At 33.9% G+C, this 26,644-nt stretch overlaps 1 protein-coding gene and 1 pseudogene across 4 annotated transcripts in view; one reads left to right on the forward strand and one right to left on the reverse strand.

Annotated features, from left to right (window-relative positions):
• FSTL5 (follistatin like 5) overlaps positions 1 to 26,644 on the forward strand; it is a 676,350-nt gene that overhangs the window by 323,011 nt on the left and 326,695 nt on the right. The window lies entirely within an intron of this gene.
• On the reverse strand, positions 19,944 to 20,595 carry LOC137223284 (AP-3 complex subunit sigma-1 pseudogene; annotated as a pseudogene).

Below are 26,644 nucleotides of genomic sequence, written 5' to 3' on the forward strand. Positions count from 1 at the left end.
GTAATAATTTGTTAGGGCAGCAATTGGAAATTATTAAAATATTATTACTATAATTTTTGTATAAATTATTGATCACTAGCTTTGCATGGAGAAAAGCATCTGTTCATGCAAACTTACTTGTTATATTTAAAAGTGATTGTCACCACCATGAGTGTTTTTGAATATTTTGAAACTTGAAACTTTGAAATTTGACCATTATGAAGAGTCAGTGTCAGTAACAGAATATTTGATCATCATTGTTTCACAGGATCATAGATATTAAAAGACAATACACATATTGTCTTTTGTATATTGTATATTACCTTTCTCAAAAAGTTACAACCTATTAAGTTCCAATGTTTTATTTTTATGAATTCTTTTTATATGGATTTCAAGCATGACTCTGAAGCTTGTTATGCTAGATGATTAATTTTAGCCAGTTAATCAATCACAACGTCAGTGATAAACACTGAGCACTCCCAGGCACAGAAATAGAATAAAGGTTTAAGTGATTTTTGGAATGCCTTATGCAGAACTCATGCAGCATTCTCTTCAGTACAGCTGCAAATTAATTCACTTTTGGATTTGTAAACCAACAAGTATAAAATATACTAGATACTAGGATATCAAAACTCAATATGTGTGCCTTATACCTTAATTCTCTCTGTGGATTCTTAGTATAAATAATAGGACAAAATAATCTTTCACAGATAGTGAATTTTATTAAGTTTCAAAAATTATTTTAAAGCTATTGCCACAAAATATATACAACTCAGCTATCTTTAAGAATGGATTCAGGAGCATCCTTCTGCTCAATAATGCCATGAAAATCATTAGAGATGGTACAGAATGAGTTTTTTTAGTCTTCCCATTCACATATGAATGGAGTTCCTCTTTTTAATAACAGCATTTGTGTTATTTGTCATCTGTACTTTACCAGCAGCAAGACATGAATTAAAGACACTCTTTGAAACATAGCACCTGCCAGCCTTTAAATTTTGCTTAATATACAGCAGAGCATCCTAGGTATTGATCTAATAATAAAGATAATTAATACCATAAGATTTGGAAGGATGGAACATATAGGCTTAAGAAAACTGCTCACACAGTAAAGTTTATTACCTCTTTTTACCTAACGAGATAGATGGGCCGTAGAGTAGAGCAAAGTGAGAGCTCCACATCATTTCCCCTGACAGCACTGCCTCACTCATCATTTGCCAAAGTCCTCTGGTTTAGAAAATTATAAATGGGTTCACTGTGTTAGATTTAGAAAATATTATCAGTACACACACACACACACGCAGACACACACACACACACACACACACAGTACCTTTATACTACCTGGTTTTAGGAATTCTTAGACTAATGTGACTACAATCAATATCCTATGACTAACCATCTTCCATTTTGTGACCAAAGCAGACCTATTTCAGTCATGTAACAAACAGAAACAAATGTGGTTGCATTTTAAGCACATGTGAAGGGAGAATCCAAAGAATCCATTATTTTCCTAATCAAGAAAACACTGAAGATGGACTCAAAGAGTCTCCTTTATATGTAAAGAATAGCACACTATCTAAATATGTTTAAAAGTGTACACATGAGGCCTTTGGATGACTGCATGATTTTACTCCTGTCATAGATGGAGTACCACCACAAAGTAAGATTCTACCCTTGAATACTGTGCACACAAGGAGAAAGATCTTCAAAAATGCCATATCCTTCAGTTTATTTGCTGAGGATAAGAAAGACATGAGCAAGAGAGGCACAACAGGAATCTCTTTTTAATCTGTCCTTCAGACATTTCAATCAAAGCTCATCGGGTGTTCAAGGAACTTGATGGAATGCCTGCTATGTAGAGGCATTTTTCTCAAAAGGCTTTTTTATTTTTAATCATACATACTGTATCAGCTAGGAAAGATACTTATAAATATTTATACAACACAGTCATAAAGTGATATACTCAACTACAGTTTCACAAGAATGTATCAGTCATATTGAAAATTTTGATTACAGTATGTTTGAAACTGAAGACTGTCCTGGATAAGAGATTTGCAATCTGAGCCCTAGAAAGTCTGGAAGGACTTTGCTTTCCCATCAGGAACATAGAGGGATAAAACAGAAGGATCTCTTGGTATTGCAGAAATGATTTCTCTCTCATATTTCTCTGAGATCTCCTCTAAAGAAAATTCCAGACCCCAGAAAACATAAAAATGAGAGAAAGATGGTCAGACCCCATTTATTTCTCCACAAAGTAAATGTGCATTGAGTGAATACATAAAACCAAATGTCACCCCTACTATTTGCCAGCGATGCTGCAGACTAGCCCTGAAAAGATTAAGAAGAAGGAATAATATAGTTCATAGAGGAATTATATAATTTATGCATCAGTCTTGCCCTCCCAGAAACACTTTCCCGCCTACAAAAAAAAAAATGCATGGATAACAAAAATCTAAAAACTAAGATATTTACAAAAAAGTTTTTTTTTTAAACTGGGACTGCAAAAATGCTGCTTTTTAAAATTTTTCATCTCCATAATATTACAGGCGTATCATTTTTCTCACCTAATACCAATCCCTGCAGCTGCTTAATGAAACATATCCACTGTCATTTATCTTTATTTTCTAATGTTTTTCAGTATTTCCAAACTCCTATCAAAAGAAACTAAACAATGTATTCACATAAACTTTGATAAACTTATCAACTACTTAAATATATACCACAATATATTTCACAATAGTCACTGATTTATTTTGGGGGGGATTGTTTGGAATCTCATGAAAATTAAATAAAATAGTTGTTTATATTAAAGATATTCATTCTACCTGAAGAATAGCCCTTTACAGTCATGCTTACTCAGTTTATTGCTCACATTTTTAAAGACTAGTATTTTTCATGGCATTTTCTGATTTAAAATATGACTGAAACTTAATAGAAATGAACTTCAAATTTCCATTTACTATTTCAGTCACTTAAAAGTGCTAATTTATCAAAGTTTTAATGCAACAAAATCTACATTAAAAGTTAGCATTACTTGAGAGGTAAAGAAATGAGGGCAATTCTGTCCCAATTGAGAAAAAAAAAAAAGATGATCTTTGTATATTCATTTCCATCTGCCAGCTTGAGAAACATTTGCTTTTATAAGATTCTTTTACAATTTAAATTTAGTCTACATGAAGGCTCTGAAATGTCCTTTGACATAAATATTGAAAGGTAAAAATTGGCCAGGCAATGTAGGAAAGACACTGATTGTGGGTGTTGGTCTAGTGCCTACATTATAAAAGAGGAGATAAAAGTCACTATGGAAATGTTCCTTTCAGCCTCTTCTTTAAGAGGTGCATCTCTCCATTTGGACTGGTTTTGTGTATTATTTACTATATTTAACCCATTTGATGAAATTAACCATTAGAGAGAGGCAAGATTTATAACATAAATTTTCTTGTGAACCACTTACTTAAAAATAAGTAAATGGTTAATGGTCTACCATTTTCAGCTCCTCAGAGATTACATCTAAAAATTAAAGCTCAGAAACAAACAGTCGGAATGAAAATGGAAAAGGGATTTTTATTTCAGTGATAAAATAAAACGTATAATTAACTCTTTAAGATGAGACGTCACTATTTCAATAATCAGTTAGCCAAGTCTAATCTTAGCCTGCCTCTAGCATTCTGTACTACATCTGCATGATATGGAAATCTAAATTTGAACAGATGTCCTGAATGTTATGTCAATACTTGCATTGCTATTATGGGTATGAATCAATATTACTTTGTAAACATCCTTATTTCAAGTGTCTTGAATCATGGCACAGTGGTTAAATACATAGATTCTGGAGATTAACTGCCTGATTTTATAACCCAGCTCCAATACTCACTGACTGTATCTTTTTTGGAGACTTAACTCCCTATTGCCATAGTTTACCCGCCCATGAAAAAGACATAAAAGTTATCTCCTAATAGAGTTGCAGGGATTAAATGTGTTAATACTCAGCTTTGGATCCTATAATACAGTGAATATTCAATTACATTAGTTGTTGTCATTCATGTATACATTAGGTCTTGCTTCTACATTTCCATTTTGGAATCAGGCAAGCCATACATTCTACTAAAGTATAGACTGTGAACAGATGGCAAGTGGAGAATAAGGTTAGACAGTAAAGCAATTTGAGTCAAATATCTCTTTGCTTCCACTATCAAAAGAGTTCAGGCAAAAAAGCTTTTATATTTTTTCATGTATTTTACCTTTGGAAACATCAGAACATTTTAAAATAATATCTTCAAACTAAATTGATATCACTAATATCTAACCCCCAACATTTGTAAGTAGAGTATAAATATCGTTACTTGATTTCTAATGCCTCACTCATCACTACGAGGGATCGGTTCTGTTTACATTAAAAGGAGAATCTAATGGAGGATGGGTTTAGTTATGTGCCATAAACTATGGTGAGCTCTTCACATACAACTTAATCTTTTCAAAATGTGTGAATTAGGTTTTGATATCACTGTATTAAATAAGAACACTAAGGCCCAGAAAGAGCCAGTGATTCACTAACGCATTCACGAGTATTTATACATTGGAGTTAGGTTCTTAACTTGGGCGCCTTGGCTTTCGGTAATTGAATATATGGTCTCAGTATCTAAGCTAATTTAACGTTCATCTTTTGAACTTCCATTAGATTTTCCTATAATGCCTTCATAGCCCATCATAATTTCCCTTTTGTCTCTGGTCTGTCTAAATTCCACCCCCCTTCTCAACTCCACAATTTACGCTTTTCTTTCCACTTCACACAGTTTAGAAGTTCAAACTCTTACAATTTTTTTTTATTAACTCAGATTATTAAAACAAACACCCGTTCATTTGGCATGCCAGGCCATGCTAAAAATGAGACTCTGCTCATCTCTAAACTACTTAACTTTGTGTGTTTTTTATGTTTCTGAATGGGCCCCATCACTGAATCATATTGTTGTGTGTAAAACAACACAACACAACACTTGAACACAACAAGTTGCCAAACTTGAGTGTTCATCTGAATCACCTGAAGTGCTTGTTAAAGCACAAATGATTTGGTCATACACCTAGGGTTTCTGATTCATTAAGTACTGATTGGGGCTGAGAATTTGCAACTGAGCTATAATGTGAGACCACTGGTGCAGACTAACAGTACATTTTAAAAATGCCTTCAATTGCTGTATTCCCATGAATGCTAAGTACTTTTTAAATTATTATGACCATCTTTTTAAAAATTTTTAACCCTTGACAAAATTCTAACTAGCAAAATATCTCTATTAGTTTTTGGGTTGATAAAGTTTTGATTTTAAGACTATTTTTCTTTTCCATTTTTTAGATATGTTTCCATATTTCATAGACTAGAAAAATTATTTGTGAAACAGGAGGCTGTAGTCAAGTTTGTTAATTATAATTATCTAAGGTTGATCACTATCACTGGGCAGACTATAAAGTGGCAGACTCTTAGCCAAACTACCTGAAATTCAAATTCCAGCTCTACCATTTCTTAAATCTGTCACTCTGATGAAATTAGTTAACTTCCATGTGCCATGGTTTCCTGATCTAAAAGAGGAAAATAATACTAGCATCTATCCCATTATGTAGTTTTATTATCATATAGATTTATATATATGCATATATACATATATATGGCATTTAAAAATATACACAGTGAGGGATATATGAGTTTGAGCTTTTATTTGATGATGAGATTATGCTTTGCATAATGTAAAATCTTTTGCTTGGAGGGTTTATTGACTGATAATATATAATGGGCATAACCATCAAGAGTCAAAATGAAATTCAAATCTCAGCTTAACATGTTTTGCACTGCTTTTATATTTTTAATTTAACTATAATATTCCTGGAAGCTTATAACTGAAGTATTTCCAATAGAAAAACCTTCAAAAATACCATATTAGTAAAGCAACAAATAGGCTTTGCTACTTATGAGAAAAGTAATTTCCTGTTCTTGAGAGTGCTGCATTCATTAAAAAATGTATTTGAAACTATTTAATAAACACAGTACATATAAAACAGCATATAGAGTCCACCTTTTGATTTAAAGTCATATTTTTCTAATAGTGCTCCATGTACTTTATAATTGAAATATAATCATCAGAATGGATCGGTTGTTTGGCTGAATATTTACTTCAGTTTCTAATTTTGGAAAAGACTTGTCATTTTCCTACTAGAATAGCTAATAGTGCCAGTGTGGTAGAAAGTAGCATTTTACCTGATTAAAACCAAATTAACATAAACAAACTGTTCTAGGAAAATTAAGTGCTGTGCTGAATATCATTAAGCAGTTCCCAGAATGTTATAGTGCCTAATTTTTAATAATTTAATATGTGTATGGACATTTAAACAATTTGAGTAAAACATAATGCTTACTATGCAGCTTCAGTATGCTTTTTGTACCATGACCCTGCTGAATAGACAGTATGAAATCTTTGCTAAAAGAAGTAGAGCAGCCAATGAAAAGTCAGCTCTCAGAAATTTCAAAGTATCCAAAGTAAGTACACTAGAAATGAAGAGTTAGCGGCTTGTCCGAAGGACTGTGTCACATGTTTCTGTTTGGACTTAATATAGAAAGAAATGGTGAGCCATTTAAAGGTTTAAAGCAGAAAAGACATCTGAAAATATTAATTTATAGGTTACTTTAACAGTAATTAGATTGAAGTTGACAAGGTTGAAAGCAAAGAAAGTTAAAAGTTAGGCAGTTAGGAAAGGAATGCAAGATTCAGATGAATGATAAAGGAGTTCTGAGTTAATTTACCTACTGTTAGTAGGGATAGAGAAATACAACAGACATTAAGAAGCCAGGATGAAAGAAAGCCAACTGAGATTAAGCATTTATCTCCTTACCTCCTTAAGACTCTGATAAAGTGAGTGAAAAGCATAATGCCATAAAAGATTTGGGCCATTAATGAAAAGAATTTGAAATCTCTCAGACACAGAAAAGGATAAAAAATATTTCTACAGTAAACATGTATGATAAGATACCCAGGGCAAACACTAAAATAAGGGAAAAAAGTATATAAATTCGAAGTCTGTAACAGGAAAACAATGAAATAAAAACAGAACAAATAAACACAATATATCCAAAAAGAAAACATACCATAAAAGACAATAGGGAGCACAAAGAAAAGTTATAGAAATAACTCCAAAGATATCAATTATTCTTATTTTCTTAGTCCATTCAAGCTGCTATAATAAAATATCACAGACTTAGAGGCTTATAATCAACAAACATTTATTTCCTACGTTCTAGAAGCTGGAAATTTCAAGATCTGAGCATCAGCAAGTTTGGTGAGGGCTTCCTGGTCATAAACAGCTGTCTTTTCACTATGTCCTCACATGCCAGACAGCATCAGGGAGCTCTCTGGGGCCTCTTTTATAAGAGTACTAATCCCATTTATGAGGATTCCGCCCTCATGACCTAATACTTCCCAAATGCCCCACCTCCTAATACCATCACATGGGACATTAGGATTTCAACATATTAATTTCCAAGTGACACCTTCAGACATATAAATAATGAATACAAGTGGACTAATCCAATCAATTTTAAAAAAGAATATCATATTTTTTAAATCCATTTACTTAAGTTAACATAATTTATATGCTAGCAATACCGTTATCATGTCTTCTTACCCCACACCACACTCCCCAATTATACATATATAAATCTTATAAATGATACGCATATAGTAGGAGAATAGAAAAAGGTGCAACATTTACATAGTAGTATTTGATTTATTTTATGACAAATAATTGAAGTTTTATTATGTATAAATCTAATTCAAGAATCTGTAGATGATACGGAAATGAATCATAAATGGTCCTTACCCTCAGCATATCATAGTCCAAAAGAAGGGGAAAAAAGGCATGGCTAAAAAATAAAAGGTAAATTGAGAGAGAGAAAGAGAAAATAAATATGATTCAGATAAAGCACTACAGATGTCTAAAGGGAGAAATAAAAATAGGCTCCAGCTAGGGCTTCTATAATTCTTCTTGAAGGACTGGGGACACTGCCTAGGTTGCCCTTAAACTGGGCATTAAAAGTGGATGAGACTTGGAATGCAATTCATTGATAAAAGTGTATTTTTCTTCAGCTCCACTAATTTAATTCAGATTTACAATTACTGCAATAGAAACAACTTACGAGTCCTAAATGCTCAAGTCATTGTTCCATTGCATAATCTAATAGGCCTATGTGCATGAAGAAGCAACTGTGAGATTATGGTCTAAATTTTGCACCCGAACTAATGTCAAGTTTCAGTTTTTCCCCTAATAGGGATGTGATTTTAATTTATTTAAGCTCGGAAACAGTGGCTCACCACCTTGGCTGCACATGTGAATCACCCAATGTGCTTTTAAAAAACACTGATGCCCACACCTCACCACCAATCAATTAAATCAGAACCTCTCATAATGAGGCCCGGGCATCAGTTGTGTTAATGCTCCTCAAATGACTGTAATGTGAAACACAGGTGAAGAACTACTGCTTCTGAGAGTCCCATTTCCTCATTCAGTATAACTAAAAAGCAAGTTTAAGCTGTACCAAAAATACTCTTTGGGGTCGAATTGCCTGTGTGTCTAGCATTCCTGACCATGCTCACTAGGTAAATGATGGCTCTGTCTTATGTTCAGCAATTAATACAACACCAAATTTACCCTGATTGTATTTGACAAAATGTTTTCACCTGAAACAACCAAGAGGTTATGTCAATAGAAGTCCAAGGTCTAGTCCACTCTTTTATGACAGTAGAGAAAAATCAGTGATTTTGCTGGGATGTATGTGATACAGAAGCCTTCCTCCATTCTGACACTATCCCTAGAATTTACATAAAATGTTAATTTCTCACATATTATTTGAAATACATTTATATGACAAACATTAGAGGATCTCTTAAATTGAGATAACAAAAAATTGCTACTTTTAAATTCATAATTGAATATGGCTATATCCACGTTTTTTTCTCTGATTCCCAAGAAGTCTATACTTAAACCTTTTTTTTGTTTTTAAATTGAAGTATAGTTGGTTTACAATGTTGTGTTATTTTCTGTTATACAGGAAAGTGATTCAGTTATATATATATACATGCATATATACACTTATTATGCATGTCTATATACATATTCTTTCCCATTATGGTTTATTATAGGGTATTGAATTAATTCCCTGTGCTATACAGTAGGAACTTGCTGTTTATCTAGTTTAGGTATAGTAGTTTGTATCTGCTAATCCCAAACTCCTAATTTATCCCTACCCCACCCCCTTTCCCCTTTGGTAACCATAAGTTTGTTCTCTATGTCTGTGAGTCTGTTTCTGTTTCATAAAAAGGTTCATTTGTGACATATTTTAGATTCCACGTGTAAGTGATATCATACGTATATTTAAATGTTAAGAACAGCAACAAAAAAACACTTGTGATGTTAATGCATTTTATACTGATATCTATCTATGCTATACCATTATTTTATAGATCAGTGGCCAAAAAATTATGGCCCAAAGCCTGCTTTTTTAAACAAAATTTTATAGGAACATAGCCACGACCACTTGTTCACGTATGCTTGTGTCTGCCTTTACAGTATAACCCATTGCTATATAACACTGTGACAGAGAGGGGATGGACCAGAAAGCCTAACATATTTACTCTGTGGCCCTTTAGAGGAAAATTTGTCCAAACCTGCTATAGATTGATTTTTTAAAATCTATTACTTAAAATAATTTGTGATTACTAATTCTCTCAAATTACTCTTTGACAATTCCTTGCAATAAACAAAGAAAGAAGAAAAAGTTATTTGTGAAATGTTTATTCCTCAGTGCAGTATAATCTCCCTCATTTCCCTCCTCCATATTTTCTGTTTGTTTGTTTTTCCTCCTGTGATACACTTTTCCCATCTTCCTTGGTCTATTTAAAAAGCTGTACCTCCTTGGACTTTTAAAATGATTGTTGTATTTCCACAAATCAAGTGTCAAATATTTCTTTGCTTCCCTGAGAGCAAGTCTGGGAAAAATCATTTAAGGATTATTTGAAGGGAGAAGACTCAAATCAACAGAATATGAAATGAAAAAGGAGAAGTAATAACTGATGCTCCAGAAATACAAAGGATCATGAGAGACTACTACAAGCAACTATATAGCAATAAAATGGACAACCTGTAAGAAAAGGACACATTTTTAGAAAAGTACAACCTTCCAAGCCTGAACCAGAAAGAAAGAGAAAATATGAACAGACCAATCACAAGCACTGAAATTGAAACTGTGATTAAAAATCTTCCAACAAACAAAACCAAGGACCAGATGACTTCATAGGTAAATTCTGTCAAACATTAGAGAAGAGATAACACCTATCCTTCTCAAACTCTTGCAAAATATAACAGAGGGAGGAACACTCCCAAACTCATTCTACGAGGCCACCATCACTCGGATACCAAAACCAGACAAGGATGTCACAAAGAAAGAAAACTACAGACCAATATCACTGATGAACATAGATACAAAAATCCTCAACAGAATACTAGGAAACAGAATCCAGCAGCACATTAAACGGATCATACACCATGATCAAGTGGGGTTTATTCCAGGAATGCAAGGATTCTTCAGTAAACGCGAATCAATCAATGGGATACACCATATTAACAAACTGAAGGTTAAAAACCATATGATAATCTCAATAGATGCAGAAAAAGCTTTTGACAAACTTCAACACCCATTTATGATAAAAACTCTCCAGAAAGTGGGCACAGAGGGAACCTACCTCAACATAATAAAGGCCATATATGACAAACCCACAGCCAACATCATTCTCAATGGTGAAAAAAATGAAACCATTTCCTCTAAGATTACGAATGAGACAGGGGTGCCCACTCTCACCACTATTATTCAACATTGTTTTGGAGGTTATAGCCATGGCAATCAGAGAAGAAAAATAAATTAACAGAATCCAAATCAGAAAAGAAGAAGTAAAACTGTCACTGTTTGCAGGTGACATGATACTATACCTAGAAAATCCTAAGCATGCTACCAGAAAACTACTAGAGCTAATCAATGAATTTGGTAAAGTAGCAGGATACAATACTAATGCACAGAAATGTCTCATATTCCTACACACAAACGATGAAAAATATGAAGGAGAAAATAAGGAAACACTCCCATTTACCATTGCAACAAAAAGAATAAAATACCTAGGAATAAACCTACCTAAGGAGACAAAAGACCTGTATGCAGAAAACTATAAGACACTGTTGAAAGAAATCAAATCCGATACAAACATATGAACAGATATACCATGTTCTTGGTTTGGAAGAATCAACATTGTGAAAATGACTATACTACCCAAAGCAATCCACAGATTCAATGCAATCCTTATCAAACTACCAATGGAATTTTTCACAGAACTAGAACAAAAAATTTCATAATTTGTATGGAAACACAAAAGACCCCGAAGAGCCAAAGCAATCTTGAGAAAGAAAAATGGAGCTGGAGGAATCAGGCTTCCGGACTTCAGACTATACTACAAAGCTACAGTAATCAAGACATAGTGGAGAAAAGGGAACCCTGTTGCACTATTGTTGGGAATGTAAATTGATACAGCCACTATGGAGAACAGTATGGAGGTTCCTTAAAAAACTAAAAATAGAAATACCATATGACCCAGCAATCCCACTACTGGGCATATACCCTGAGAAAACCATAACTCAAAAAGTGACATGTACCACACTTTTCATTTCAGCACTATTTACAGTAGCCAGGACATGGAAGCGACATAAGTGTCCATCGACAGATGAATGGATAAAGAAGATGTGGCACATATATACAATGGAATATTACTCAGCCATAAAAAGAAATGAAATTGAACTATTTGTAGTGAGGTGGATGGACCTAGAGTCTGTCATACAGAGTGAAGTAAGTCAGAAAGAAAAATCAAATACTATATGCTAACACATATATATGGGATCTAAAAAAATATGGTTCTAATACACCTAAGGGCAGGACAGGAATAAAGACAGAAACATAGAGAATGACTTGAGGACACGGGGAGGGGAGGGTAAGCTAAGATGAAGTGAGAGAATAGCATTGACATATATACACTAGCGAATGTAAAATAGTTAGTGGGAAGCAGCTGCATAGCACAGAGACATCAGCTTGGTGCTTTGTAACCCCCTAGAGGGGTAGGATAGGGAGGGTGGGAGGGAGACACAAGAGGGAGGTCATATGGGGATATATGTATACATATAGCTGATTCACTTTGTTATACAGCAGCAACTAACACAACATTATAAAGCAATTATACTCCAATAAAGATGTAAAAAATAAAAGGATGAATTGAAAGTTCATCAACATAAGATAGAAATTCAGGTCATACCTCACATAACTTTTTATTTAGTCTCTCAACCTCGCTGAATTCCAAAAAGATAGAACTGTGCTAGAGACCTGGTCCTGAATCAAGTATTGGGTATCAGCCCAAATCCTGTCTGTTCTTTGGGGTGCCAAGGCCCGGTAAGAACAGGAATCAGTCAGTGGTATCAGGGGTAGTAGCTCCAGAAAGTTGGTATAAAATGTATGCTATGAATGAGAAAAATGAAAAATATGAAAAGAGCCTGCTCTTATGTAGAGTTGTTATTGACGAAATAATGATACCATTTGCTTTTAACTATGTCTTTTGTTTTCTTGTCTATCAGATATTTTTTTCTCTAAGAAGATATCTATTAATAGTAGTATTTTCATGGTACTTTTATCATTATTTTAAATATTATTGTCTGATCTCTTTACATGATATATGAAACACTATAATAATGTAATGCATATAATGGTGTAAAAAAATAGAGGCTTGTTCATGAAAAAGGGCTTTGTTAGAATTTATAATAGAATGCTTAACTTACTCAAAGTGAAATACAAAAATGATGCCCAGTACAAAACGATAGAGGCGAGGTTGCCATCAGCTGTCCAGGGCATAAAGGCACTGGGCCAAGGCAATGAGTGAGGCTGAAATTAAAACTACATCTCACTTTTCAAGCCAGGCACCCTAGGTGGGGTATATTCACCAAGAAGAGCTTTCTTCTGTCTATGAAGTGTTGTATTCACCAGCTTTTTCCTCTTTCCACAAAGGCAATATTTGCTTGCTAAGTTTGGTATCCAGAGTTTTGTCCACCTAGCTGAGTGCTTTTCTTAATTCACTAGAAGGTGCAGTAAAGTCTAAAGGACCTTGTTAGAAGTGCATAGTAATTGGAAATTCTTTTGAATCTAACCAATCAAAATTTCGTGTCTTTAGGAAATAATAGACATGATATTTTTGCATTATTTCAGTATACCAAAATAAAAAATTATATTATTTTCTCCTTAAAAGGATGTTTTAATGATTAAAAACAATAAAAGAACTATTTATTTAGAGTAAACTGGTAGAATAAGTATAGGAGGTTTACTTTAGAAAGGTCGAGTTAATTCAGTTAGTGAGTTCTATTTTTTTTAAAGCTTATTTTGTGTAGTAATAAAGAATCGAAAAATTAAAACTGAAAGGTGTTCTATAAGTTTTCTATTTACAATATCTTTTCTTGTTACATTCTTTGTTTATATTGCAGGAAGTATATTTAAATTTGCGTATATATAGTCACTTATGTATTATATAAGTGATATATAATCACTTATATCTTAAACAATCACAAGAACTTTGAGCTTGTATTAATCCTTTTTTTTCTTCTAAGAAAAATGAATCAGATATCTAGAATGTTAAAGGATACTTTTTCAAGGTAAAATCATGAATTTCTTACAAATATAAATTTAACATGTTAGATATTTAATTAACTCATTATTTAAGAGGGAACTAGGCAGATTTATAATCAGTTCAAAGAAGTCAAAGAGCCATACATTTATATGATGTAAACAATTGTGGAAATGAAATTACAAATAGACGTAAACCTGGCCTTTTCCACCTAAAAGGGAATAGAAATCAATTGAATCTTTTCCAGACAAAATTCATTTGCAAGTCCATAGGCAAGAATTATTTTCCATTGGTATCAGTTATCTGCAATTTACTAGGTTGTAAAATATTTCAAAGGCAATGAAAGGCTAAAGTCATATAACCCAGAAAGTCATGCTATAAATAATGAGTAATTTTCCATTGGAAACACCTAATAATGTCTTTGTTTATTCCAAACTTATTTACCAAACTATACTAGAAATCAGTATATGGCCTAAATGACATTCAAATCACAAGTGACAATCTTTAGACACAAATTACATAAGCTATGGTCATTATTTTAATTATGAAGCCAAGAAGAAATAAATTTAATTGGAGAGAATACAATATCACTAAACCATTTTATATTTTTAAATTATAAAACACTAAACCATTTTATATTTTGTATTATATACACAAACATACAAATATAGGCATATGAACATTAACGTATGTTATCTTCAAAGAGAGGATGTTTTTTATGTCCATTGCTCATAACCGGTAACTCAACCAAGAAATTAAATAAATATGAATTTTGGAGTGTATGTAAAGGCAAAATCTTGGTTTTCGTCTTTCCTCAGAAACTAGAAAGCTAGACATCGTTTTAAAATGTGTTTATTAAGTAATTCCACAACTCACTTGTGAAAATGAATGACTTTAAAAACAAGGGGTTTGTCATTCATTTTCATCTGAAAAAATTCATGGAAAGGACAAATACTTAAGTCATTCTCTTCTGCTATTTATTCATAAGGTGAAAATTGGGAATTTTGCATCTCTCTATTGACTTTAGAAATTTCACACATTTTAATGAATTTTTTTATGTAAACGTATTCAAAACTCATATGCCTTTAGGTTGTAGCAAAATTAACTTAAGAAAGTCAATTTGATGAAAAAGCAACTTTTCGTTACATAACATTATCTTAGACTTTGATAAAACAACCCATAGCCTTTTTGTGAACATAAGTCAATACTATATCAAAGGAATATATCTCTACACCACTGTTCTTATTCATATTAATATAACCACAGATTTTGTTTTATTTACACACACACACACATCCATGCATATGGTAAAAATCAAGATGTCAGCTGGATTTCACAGAAAACTTTTGCATTTCAGAGAAAGGCAACATCCCTTGTCCTCATATTCTTCTATCTGATTTGCAGCAGTTATGAAATGGAGCAGGACCCTGTGATCCTTGTCCCCCACGTCCTCAGCCTGCCTTTTGTCTGTAGAAATCTTTTAGCCAAAGAATAAGTTTAATAAGAGAAGTGAGAAAAAGCAGAACAAAGGAAAACAGTCAAACGAGACCAAATAATAATAACAGTTCAGTCGTTAAGCAAAGTCAAGGACTTTTAGTTCCTCCTCAAGGGCTACAGATAATATTCTGAGCCATATCCTGTGAGCTGTGTTGTAGATACTGGAACCCCCGCCAGGTAAAAGAATTTAACTACATGATGACCAGGCTGTAGCCATGACATAAGCTGCCACAATGCCAAGAACTGGCCTCAAAGAAACGGTAACAAACCGACCCTGGAACTAAAGACTAAACTGTACTTAAAACCATCAAGATGACAAGGTGACACTGGTCAGACTGCTGCAGCACCAATTTCAAGATGACCATCAGAGCTGACTGTGCTCTTTCCGCATGTAGCCCCATCCCTCCATCTATAAAATCTCTCACCCACTGCTTGTCAGTGGGGGTGAGTTGGCCTTTGGACAGGAGTCCTCCCCACTGCATTGCTTGCCTCCAAAATAAAGCACACTCTCCTTTTCACCAGCCTCGCCTTTTTAATTGCTTTTGAGCAGTGAGCAGCCAGACCCCCACATTCAATTACAGTTAGCTGATATTTTTCCGTTTTCAAGGAATGGGCCTTAGGATATAAAGATGTGTGATAAATCTATCTTCATTCCTTCTTCCACCAAACTAGACATTTTTGTAGTCTCTTTTTAAGTCAGCAGTGTCTTAATACTCCTTAAAAATGCACACTGTCATGTTTTGACCAGGAACATCTTTACTTCACATTTACACATGCCCTCCCTTAACAGTCAGACTTCAGCTTCCATGCATTCACCAATGACACAAAGCCAATTCATCAAACCGTTCCTTTCTTCTTAGACTACAGAGCTTCTTAACTGACTATGTTTTCTTTTCCCTCACTGAGGCCTCTACCAGCATCTCATAATTACCTCAAATTCATCTCATTTACAAGCTAATTCCCCCAACTCTTGAGGGTGTAGCTACTTCCTGCAGTTGTCTCCGAGTTACTTCAAGATTTTTTTGTTTTTTATTTTTCACCTAATGCTTTAACAACAGGGAAACCAGTTCCCTATATTGTCTCCTGTTTGAAATATCTAGTTTGGTTTTGCTTTTTGACTGGACTCTGTCTGACATAACAGGTCAATCGATTATTTGAACTCCTTCCAGTTTATGGGCTAAAAATCACACAGTGATCCAGTGTTATAAATTATTTTTAAATTGGTAATTAGCTGACAATTTGATTAGGTTCTGCATCAGTTCTCCATTTTTTTTTTCTTTTTGAAAGCCAATAATTTAGAGGGCTGGGGAAAACACTCAACTTACCAAAGTACCTGTTATTCAGTCTCTAGGACTATTCATTTTCTCAATTTCTGGGAGGCTTTCAAAATATATTTTATCAAGACTGATTAAATGGCTATTAATTATAGTTGTTACTAGTGGTACCTTATTTATTATACATGTTCAAAAGCATTGGGAACTATTATTAATTTCAATACACCTTTGCCACTACCATATTTTGGATAAAATGCTTTTATCATATCATGTACTCTCAATATAATTTTCACCTTAATGAACAAAATTAAGCTATAAATTTATGGAAAATGTTTGCCGTTGACCTAACTAGGAAGTCATCAACTGCCCATGAATCAAATCTGACCTATTTTCTGGCAGAAATATGACTTTTTCAGTTTTTGTTGGTGAAAAACTTGTTTTCAAATTTTTTTCTATTATTAACATCAGGAAATGTTTGTTTTCTCTGATATGTGGAATATTTACTATGTTTTGTTGAAAATATCTCCAAAGAACTATAATGAAAGAATGAAATTGCTCTATCTTTAAAAAAAGATTAATTTATCATTTCCCCTATATTTATTTACTCACTGTCTCATAAACCTAATACAGAAGACACACACAGTGTATACTTAATGTAGAAACTTTCCAGTATTAATTACCCCATGTCCTCCTGTTCACCTCCCTTATATCATTTGTCCTCCGCCTTTGCTATCTCTTATAAATCTTTGGTCAAGGTCATGATGAGCTATTGTTAAACATGATGCATACCCATAAGAAAGTGTAGGACTAAATAAATATTTGTTATTTATTGTGTGTGACTATGTGTAAATTAAAATAAAATGTCAAATAGTATCATATTTCGATGAATATGTACCACTGAGGAATTGAACAGATAACATTTATAGTCTTCCAGAAAACAAAACAATAGATGTTGCATGTAGGCAATATATGACCAAATGTTCTTAATATATAGTATTTTATGTTATTGCAATTTCAGACAAAACTAGGGGTCCACTTTGGAAATATTCCATAGAATCATTATATAGTAGAGAATGGCAGTCCAGTTGAAGAAGTCTTCTGTCGATGACTGAACTATTTAACTGCTGCTACCAGGACTCTTGAGAGCATTGGATGATCCTTTTATACAGAGAGACACAAATTGGTAGAATCATTTGTGTTTATTTGGTTGGTTTGGGGTCAATGAGGAGGCAGTTAGCGCTAGCATCCATGCTATGACCAATTGAAATGTGAAATATCAAAGGATTCTCATTGGACGATGTCTCCTGAAGGTCAGCTGTTCTTAAAAGAAATAATGACAACACATAGTGACTACCCCAGGGACATGGTTTTTTACGGGTTACATTTATTCAAATAAATTATTTGTACATGATCATTGTATCAAGATAAAAAATCCAATAAAGTGATATTGCCCCCCACACATGCAATACATACAAAAGATCTCTTCCCAAATCCAAGCTATTAATTGTTACATATACTAACCCACTTCAGCGTTGAGCCTGTATGAAAGTATTTATCATAAAACAAAAGAACAACAATACTATAAATGTTACTGTTGTGATGTTTAGTGTATAATGGTATTTGAATATTTACTGTTGCTTAGAATTAGGTGTACTTTGGAAAGAATATTTCTTTATGTTAAATTTAACAGGATAAAGACATAGCTGGGGGTTGATGCCCATTCATGACTATTATCTCTTTTGTTTGCTTGATGGAAAATAATGAATAGGCTATATAGAAAATATATAAAGTAGAAACCATAGAAGAAATCCTGTTTTTTACTATCATTTTTGTATTTTTTGTGATAAATAAGACAAAGAGTAACCGAGATATTCTGAGACAAGACATATATGAACTCTTGACTGAATAAGATATTCAGTGACCAGAAAAAGACATATGCTTATGCTCATAACTTGGAAACTTAACACCAAACTATAAACTTCAGGAAGAAAGTAACTCAACCTCAACCTTCTACTGTATATAAATGTAGCATTAAACCTGATGCTTATAGAAGGTACTGTATTCCTGTAAGAGTATATTTCTGGGTTTGCTCCACACCAAGGCACTATGCTTACTGGCTGCTTGATCTACATTTCCCATCTAGAAGTATTACAGTGTTTCTCTATCATTGTGGTTTATCAAGTTTGCCTGTTAATATCTCCATTTGATTCATATTTTTGAAGTTATGTTGTTTAGACAGGCTTGGAGAGTCATTTCTATCAATGTTATGCAGCATTCCTAATGATTGTTGGGGAAATTAAAAATCCTACCAACCAAAAGACCTCTCTCTCTCTCAGTGTAGCAGAGAAAAGACACATGATTTATTATTGAATATGTGTATTCATATACATGAATATGTGTATGCAGGCAGTCCTCAGAAAACTGTAAATTCTTGACAGAATTTCACACAAATTTGTAGAGTAACATAAAAGAAAGAATACTTAAAGCTTCTCTATCTTCTCAAGAGACAAATAGATGCAACTTGTGAGTCCTGTGTACCTCATGAGAAATGTCTGAGTTAACTAGTATGATGCGCTTACAATTGTTGGGTTAGAATTTTCTTAATCTTTCATGTAAAGTCAAATGTCAAGCCTGTTATTGGGCTTATTATGTTTCAAGGAGATGGTATAGTAATTGTACTTACTTCACAGGATCCTTTTAAAGATTAAATGAGCTACCTGTAAAATACTTAGAACAGTGCCAGCACACAATAATTGCTGTGTATATATTGGATTAAAATCATTATATGCCTATGGCTTCACAGATATGAATAGCATACCTTCTGTAAGGTCAATGCAAACAATACAATTTTCATTGAAAACCACATATTGGGTACTGTGATAAAATTATTGGACAAGATTATTTAGTGTTCAGAAGTACAAAGAGTCCTGCTCTTAATGGAGTTACATGAGTCTTAGGTTTTTTTTGTTGTTTTTTTTTGTTTTTTGCTTTAGAAGTCCAGTTACCTTGGAGTTTATTTAAACTAAGAGAAAAAGTCATAATGTTTTCATGCAATACATACTTCGTTCTTTAACAATTCTGACAAATAACAAAGAATTAAGGAATGCTGTATTTGTGATCCATACAAAACACGAACATTTTGGGTTATACATAATTTAAAGAAATGTCCCAAACACTTTTCAAAATACTGTGGTAGCCAATACATAGAGGCATGCCTTAGATGGTCATGGGAATGCAGTTTAGAGAATAAAGAAAAAAATCACACTGTAACTACTCAATTTCTTCAAAATCACTGAGCAAGAAAAGCAACAATGAACTTCCATACTGATTTTACATGACTTCTATGCAGTACCTTGACTTAAATCCAAGAGCAGAAGTTAAGACTCTCCTCTATTTTTGGTAAACAGCTGCATGGTAAACTTAGATGACTTTTCCCCCGGATTTTACCTGGGAGTGGCCTTTAATTTTTTTTTTTATTTAAAAGAGGGCAGGTTTGGCACTTTTATACTGATGTCACCAATGTTAATATTTCTTGGGATCTCAGGAAGATTCATATTCTTTACAGCTGATACAGCATGGGCTGGAGCTCCCGCTAAGCCAGCCTCAGATTTCTCCAGTTTATTTTGTGCATCAATTTGTGTAACAATCTCATTCATGTTGGTCTCCAATACCATTCCCCCCATCACCATTTCTGCAAGAATATTGTGAACCTTGTCTACATGGAAAATTAAATCCAGTTCACAGAAGTTTTCAAAACACTTGTCTAATGTTTCCACAAATACTTGAATTAGATCTAAAATGTCAAGTTCACTTTCTGAAGAATCCACACAGAAGACAAAATATAATGTTGCATAATGTCTATAAATCAGTTTGTTGTCAGATCCTCCAATTAATAATCCTCCTTCTAGGAAATTACAAACATTTTCATCTCTCTTAGATACCAAATGGAATGTCTCCCTGATGATTTGCTGTTGTGTATCTTCACTGTAGGGCTGGTAGAACTTGGAGAGCCGCGGCTTCCCGTGGTTGTTAAAGACGAGGATCGCCTTGATCATGGCTGAGCCGGGCCGACCCGGTGGGAGCTGGGGGCCAGGGCGGGGGCGGGGGCGGGCACTCGGGATCTCGCTGGCGATCCTTCCCCACCTGCCCCCTCCCGCACACGCGCGCGCCAAGTCTTAGTTTTGACTCTACTTGATTAAGGGATAGACACTTTTTCGTAACCTGATTACTTTTTTAAATTACTTTCATCAAATTTTTTAAAAATTCAAGAATATCCTTTATATATCTTTACTCCTTGAAATATTATAGATCCAGATAATATAAATCAAAATTAAAAACTTCTATAAAACACAGACTACCACAATGAGACCTGTAAGAACTGTGTAGTATAATTTTTAAGGCAACATGCACTCATACTTTAACAGCAATTGCAAAAATGTGAAAAGATGAAAGTCCTTCATATTGTGTACAAAATATTTGTAGAAAGGTTGCCAGAAAACAAACAATAATTAATTAGGAAAAACTTATTTCATAAACTGTTTGACATCATTAGCTACTTCTCACGTATTTTATAGAAGGTATGCCTTTTCATATGAAGCGTACTGTATTTTCTTGGTTTTAACTATAAAGATAATGACTTAAAAGACTGTTAATTCACTAAACATTAAAATCACACACTTGAGCAATTGTGATAATTTTATTACAAGTTGTATTTATTTCAGGTAAGATAAATATACATTTTTCACTAAGGTTCCCAAGCATTCTAGATAGCCATCATCATTGTATTGTGCTCTGTTTTATTTTGTTGTGTTTTCTGCCAGCATTCTCTGCATCTTTACTTTATAATATGTGATTCTGTTTGTGAGGGTGATGAGAGAGGGTGGGGATAGTAAGAGCTAAGCTGCCTACTTGCTCCAAAGTGTGTCACCTTTGAAGAATATAATTGAAAACAGAGCATGGGATGCCTAATCTCGTCCCTCAAAAGCATTTTAATTAATGTTCTTTCAGGGTAAAGAGAGCAAAGTGACCTGGTTACTAGAACACCTTTATTAAATTATAATACCACATTTGCCAAGCTAGAAAATCAAACCCCTTTTTAATACTGCTTGTATAGATGTAGGCAGTTGTCAATGACCATGTGGCATATAATTGAAAAAAGTTACATCATAAGGAACAAAGTGTTTGGAGAATTAATATTTAACTCACAATACTTTCCTTTTATTTCCAGTAAGAGTAATTCCCAAAATTAATCAGTAAGCATGTCAATTGAATTAATTGTGTTTTTAATCATTTTCACTTAACTAGTCAACAACGTTTAAGGAGATGTTAAATTAAGCCAAATCACATTGTGTGTGTGCAGAGAGTGGGGGAAAGGTTATGGAACCAATGTCTCTTGTAAAATATAGTCCCTCATTCATTTAAAAAATTCCCTGTAAGACAACGTGACACAACTACACACCTATTGTAATGGTGAGTCCAAAACACTGACAACACCAAGTGCTGGTGAGGATTTGGAGCAACAGGAACTCTCATCCATTGCCGATGAGAATGCAAACTGGTGCAGCCATTTTGGAAGACAGTTTGGTGATTTTGTACACAGCTAAACATAATCTTACATACAATCCAGTAATTATGCTCCTTAGGATAAGGATTTGAAAATGTAAGTCCACACAGATACCTAAACATGGATGTTTATGGCAGCTTTACTCAAAACTGCCAAAACTTGGAAGCAATAAAGATGTCCTTCAGTAGGTAAGTGGATAAATAAACTGTGGTCCATGCAGACAGTGGAATGTTATTCAGTGATAAAAAGAAATGAGCTAACATGCCATGACACAAAGGAATCTTAAATGCATTGACTTCTCAGAAGCCAATCTGAGAAGTCTACATATTGTATACAATTCCAAATCTATGACAGTCTGGAAAAGGCAAAACTATGGAGACAGTAAAAAGGTCAGTGTTTGTCAGGGGTTAAGGAGGATGGAGAGATGAATAGGCAGAGAGCACAGAGGATCTTTAGGGCAGTGAAACTACTCTGTAGATACAGGTACACACATGTCATTATACATTTATTAAAACCCATGGAGTATATAACACCAAGAACCCTAGGTACTAATGAACTCTATATTTTTGAGCACTTATCGTGTACTCAAAACTGATGGTGGTACTATCAGATATATAAAATGTAATTATCCTCAGTTCAGTAGAGTCTTGGAGAAGCCTTGCCAATACACAGGTTTGACCATTTGAAAGTCAGAGTCAGAATGAGAAACACAAATCTCACAGGATATCACTTACATGTGGAATCTAAAAAAGGGTACACATGAACCTATTTACAAAACAGAAACAGAGTCACAGATGTAGAAAACAAACTTATGGTTACCAAGGGGGAAAGCGGGGGAGGGGGGAGGGATAAATTGGGAGATTGGGATTGACATATACACACTGCTATATATAAAATAGGTAACCAACAATAACTGCTGTACAGCATGAGGAACTCTACTCAATACTCTGTAATGACCTATATGGGAACAGAATCTAAAAAAGAGCAGATATGTATATATGTATGACTGATTCACTTTGCTGTACAGCAGAAACTAACACAACATTATAAATCAAGTATACTCCGATAAAAATTAATTAGAAAAAACAAGTGAGAACTTGTGCACATAATAAGAATACAGAAATATCATGCATGTTTTGGCCATGTGGCATTATCAAACATGTTTTTTGTTTCACAAAATAGTTTAGTTGGAATAAAATTATGAATCTATTACTTAAATGAGAAAAAAAATTAAAAAAAAAAAAAAGAAAGTCAGAGATTCTGCTTTCTTCCAGGCCCCACAAGACCTGGTGGATTTTAACTGCCCTAGAATCACTCTGAGTCCAGAGTCAGCACAGCCCTGGAATCTGCATTCATAGGCAGGAGGATGGTATAGGTACCATCAGGTGGCGACCTCATTCATCTTGTCCTCAGTATCTAGAACAGGCACAGCAGAGGTGATCTCTTACTGGTCTCCAAGAGCACCAAGTGAGTCCAGAAGTTCTCTTTCCTTTCGCTGCCTAACGCCAGCAGGTGTCAGGTTTCTTTTCCTAACACCATCGGTTGATTAAGTATTGAGAAAGGAATCCTACCAAAGCAAACAAATCAACAAACTAAAATTTCTTAACTTCCTTCTTGAAATTATTCTTGGATGAGGCCATGATTTCTTAATATACATTGATGTTTATTTCTAAATATCTATTCTTTTTCATTAATTCTATTTTTTATATTGATCCTTATTAAAAAGGTAGTAAACATTTAATATTTCCAAATCGTCATTTTGTTTTTACTCATTTTAACCTATTGTAATAGGACTTTTCCATTTATTCACTAAAATTTCCCTTTATTGTCATCAGTTACCTCCAACTTAAGGAATCTAATGAGCAGGTTTCATTTCTTATCTTATTTTTACTCTGAAACATTTAACCTTTCATCACACCCTCTTTCTTGAAAAGTTCTTTTCCCGTTAGCTTCCTCTTCAGTACTTATAGTTTTCTTGCTATTTCTCAGATACTCCTTTTCTTTTTCTCTCTCTCCCATTGCAAGTTCTTTTTTCTCTACCTGCAATTTAAGCAATGATATTGCCTGGAGTTTATTATTATATTTGTTTTTCACTTTCCAAATAATCCTTGGACAAATTTACTGAATCCATGTATAAGTTGATTTTAAACTCAGTTCTGAAGATGAGAAAAGTAGAGAATAAAGGCTAAAAGAGATGTTGCCTGGCTGTAAAAATCACTGTGCTCCTTTCTAGCTCTGTAGTTTTGAACAAGTTATTTAATCTCTGTGTCTTAGTTCTTCATCTGTAAAATAATGGTAATTATAAGGTCTTTCTTGTTGGATTGTCATGAGAGTTAAGTGATTTAATACATAAAAAGTTCCTGGCACATAGAAAGCCTGCATTACAGGTAATCTATATATTAATAATAGATGTATCTATTTATTACTAAAAAAAATCTGTAACAGCAATTATTTAAAATCTTTAAATTCTACAAAGTGTTACATAATTTTAGGACTGTTTATTGCACATTTCCATAGAATGTGAATGCCTTAACTGCAATGCTTTTATTTTTCTTTTCTTTGGATTGCCAGCAACTACCTCAATACCTGGACTTGCCAGGGAATTTACAATTTGGGAAAAAGTATCTATAGAGAGAGCATGATGATGATTGTATTACTTGATTTGATCAAAATTAGAGTGTAACAACCTAAAATTGTATCTCCTCACACCAAATTTCAAATATTAGTTAAAAGGTGTTCAGCACTTAAATTCTATTTCCCATGTTCTCACCTGCTCATCATGGATAGACACAGGTCACTTCCCCCAGACTCCATCCTCCTTCCCATCAGTCAGATGAAAGGACAGGCAGGTCCAAGGTCAAATACAGAAATCCCAGGGAGGGCTGTTGGAATGGTTTTCTCCCTCTTCCTGCTGCACACACACACGCACACGTATTTGAAGGCTCCTCTTATGCATCTTTCACAGACACCAAAATTGTTACCAATCCCTCTGGACTTGATTACTTTTCCCTTTTGTCAGTGATTTCTGTTCTATTATGAAAACATATTATTATTCTTTACTGAGAACAGAATAGTGCAAAATTCACTTAATTTGTGGTACAAAGTTTACATCTTGTAAAAAATGAAGTTCTTGACAGGATTACTAAACACTAAAATTGCTGAAAAACTGAAGCCATTTCACTGTCTTTGAAAAACAAGATAGTCTCTCATCTCTCTGGAAGAGATTGTTTTCCATCTTGTCGGGAAAAGGAATGAGACCCCAACCCCATGCTTCTCAGACATATATTTTAAAATCTTTAGAAATATTGTAGACTCTGTCACAGCTTAACTGTCGAAATGAACTACAACTATAAAGTTAGGTTTTTTCCTAAAAAATATATTGTGAAAATTCTCAGCTAATATAATGCCTACTTTTTCATTTATAAATTACATTACACATTGTATTTTCTGTATACATTTTATATCACATTTGCTATCAATAGTAAGCACATTTCATTTCAATGTGTTATAAAGACATCAACATGGAGACTGTTGTAAGAAAAATCCTTTGTAAAATAATGATGTCAAGATATTAGAGCAATTGCAGTTATTTTTGAAGATATTAAGCCAAGCAACAATTTCCATTAACTGTGAAGTTCCCAGTGTTCTGCTGGTTATTTTATGGGAGATACTGAAAATCTGTAATGTGTTGTTACTTCAGTAAGCTCATACTTTAGCTGTGGAAATGAAATTGACAGGTTAAGACTTCAAGATACAAAATGGAAACATATTTCATATTATACACCAAGACTCTAAACGGAGAAATAGATGAATATCAGAAAAATAAGTAAATAAACTTTTGTAAGAAAACAAATATGAGCTTAGCATCATTAAAAATAGAATCAAGAGGGCTTCCCTGGTGGCGCAGTGGTTGAGGGTCCGCCTGCCAATTCAGGGGACACGGGTTCGTGCCCCGGTCTGGGAAGATCCCGCATGCCGCGGAGCGGCTGGGCCTGTGAGCCATGGCCGCTGAGCCTGCGCATCCGGAGCCTGTGGTCCGCAACGGGAGAGGCCCCAACAGTGAGAGGCCCGCGTACCGCAAAACAAAACAAAACAAAACAAAATAGAATCAAGAAAAAATGTAAATACACACAAATTTCTTCAAAACAAATCCAAATGTAAAAAATATATATATTTCCAATTAAAAACTTACTATTTTGGAGCCAGATATATATATCAGTTTAAGCACAAAATCCAGCACAATCTAACCCTTTGTTTGGGTGAGCCATTTCATCTCCCTGAACCTCATGTTCAAAACCTGTGAAATTATCACTATAGACATGTATAGTGAGGAGTTAAACTAAGGTAGTGTATTTAAACATTGGAACCAATTGAAGCTATCATGTTTTTCTATGTACATTCATAGAATCAATGACTTTGTCATCGAGAAAACACACAGTATTTGTGTTGTTATTGGATTTGATAGTAATGAAAATTTTCTATCCTCTCATGTAAATAGCCCATTCTTTTTTCCTTGTACAAGTAGTAAAGTATGCAAGTAGAAACATAAATATTATGTACAAAGTATGCTATCTACTAGATATCAGCTT

The sequence above is a fragment of the Pseudorca crassidens genome, chromosome 4 (assembly GCF_039906515.1).
Source record: "Pseudorca crassidens isolate mPseCra1 chromosome 4, mPseCra1.hap1, whole genome shotgun sequence".
Lineage (NCBI taxonomy): Eukaryota > Metazoa > Chordata > Mammalia > Artiodactyla > Delphinidae > Pseudorca > Pseudorca crassidens.